The following is a 1948-nucleotide window of genomic DNA, read 5'->3' on the forward strand; positions in this document are numbered from 1 at the left end:
GAAAGCGGGGAGAATGAGGCCTTTTCACCAGCAGCATCACAGGCCTCAGATGCTGGAGAGCTCCCTCCGACCCCTCCATCGACACCGGCCTCTGATCCTGGAGAGGTCCCTCCGACCCCTGAGATCTGCACGCTTCTCTCCAGACCCGCTTTGTGCAGAGGGATGCTCAACTGCATAAAAGCCATGATAGTGGGCCTTTTAGCCTCAGTCATCAGGAAGCATCAGCAGAAAAACTGCTACGGCTGCGAGGTGGATCATCCCAGTCAAAGACAGCACCCTTGCCTGTTTCCCGCCGGCAGGAATTACTTTTACATACACTTTGACTCTGTGCTGAGTAACCTCTGGACCGACCGGCTGACACCCGCCTTGATTCACGTTCTGAGGACCCTGGGCATCCAAGCTTCCATCGGCAGGTTGGAGGGGACCGTGGAAGCTATCCTGTATGATCTACGCGAGGCCCGCGACGGAATGCTGGAAATCAGTCGACTGGAACAGGATCTGTTTGAACAGAACCCTGCGCTTAAGCAGATCCTGGAAGAAGAATTTCTGACTCGTTGGGAGGCCCAAGACTAAAACAAAAAGCAATTTGTAATGGGGAACGGTATCGGCTGCGCTTTACGGCGGTTTATGTTAAATGTTTTTTTAGAAAAAGTTAGTCCACTGTTGTTGCATGCTATTGAAAAAAAGAAAAGCGATTGTCGGGATGATTATACTTGTTGCTGCTTTCATAGACTGATATTTGAGATTGCTCAAATCAGAGAACATTATCAGCGGGGAATAGTTTTACTTACTCAGTCGATGGCAGAGAGAGAAGGACAATCGTCAGAAAGTCTCATATGCGCGTGTCTATCTTGTATTCCCGGCGATGAATTTGACTGTAATCACATTTTTATATTTTATGCTTTAATCGTAGATGTAGTTGCCTTTAAATTTCATAATAAGCAGCCTTTCGATGTTAATCAGATGCTTTCTACTCTGCATACATGCATCGCTGAAAAGGCCTCTATACGGACCTTACTGCATGTGACATCGCTAATCTACCTCAACAACTGTCACGGGTGTAACTAATTGTATGCCCTTGTAATAACGTTTTTAAACTATATCTTTCACAAAATGTGTGCCCTTGTAATAGCGTTTTTAAACTATATCTTTCACAAAATGTGTGCCCTTGTAATAACGTTTTTAAACTATATCTTTCACAAAATGTATACCAGCATTTTTAAACTATATCTTTCACTAAATGTATGCCCTTGCAATAAAATTGAGTTGAATAGCATTGCAATAGTCTTTGTATATACATGTTCAGCAGGGTGGCCGAGTGGTTAAGGCATTGGATTTAAGATCCAATGGATGTATGTCCGCGTGGGTTTGAACCCCACCCCAGCTAAATTCTTTTGTAAAAACTCTGCACATATGGGTTAAATGCAGAAAACACAATTTCATTAATGTGTTCACTCAGTCTGTGAACAATAAAAACCCCCCTCCTCAGACAGCTATAAAACGCCGCATCCCTGCTCTCACCCCCCACTCACTGTGTGAAAAGCATGTCTGTTGCCAAGACTACAGCTCGTGTCTTGAGCCATTCGTACTATGACCCCAGCCAGCCGGGGTCATACGGGGCTGTCTCCAGACTGCAGAGAGCCGTGGAGCAAGATACGGGGAAAAAAGTGGCTTCTGATGACATCAGAGAGTGGCTGTCTATGCAAGACAGTTATACTTTACATAAACCGGCTAAAAAGAATTTCCCCAGGAACAGAGTGTTTGTACCGAGAGCCATGTATCAGTGGCAGGCCGATTTATGCGACATGCAAGGGCTGGCCACGTACAACGACTGGTTAAAATACCTCCTTACGGTGATTGATGTTTTTTCTAAAAAGGCCTATGCGCGTGCGATAAGAAACAAGACGGGGGTGGCTGTAACAGAGGCCTTTGATTCTATTTTAACCGA

At 45.2% G+C, this 1948-nt stretch overlaps 1 non-coding gene across 1 annotated transcript; it reads left to right on the forward strand.

The window, feature by feature from the left end:
* Positions 1–1304: 1304 nt before the first annotated feature.
* On the forward strand, positions 1305–1387 carry trnal-uaa (transfer RNA leucine (anticodon UAA)). The gene has a single exon. It is a non-coding gene; the product is annotated as a tRNA-Leu (tRNA).
* Positions 1388–1948: the final 561 nt, after the last annotated feature.

The sequence above is a fragment of the Paramormyrops kingsleyae genome, chromosome 14, assembly GCF_048594095.1.
Source record: "Paramormyrops kingsleyae isolate MSU_618 chromosome 14, PKINGS_0.4, whole genome shotgun sequence".
In the NCBI taxonomy this organism is placed as follows: domain Eukaryota; kingdom Metazoa; phylum Chordata; class Actinopteri; order Osteoglossiformes; family Mormyridae; genus Paramormyrops; species Paramormyrops kingsleyae.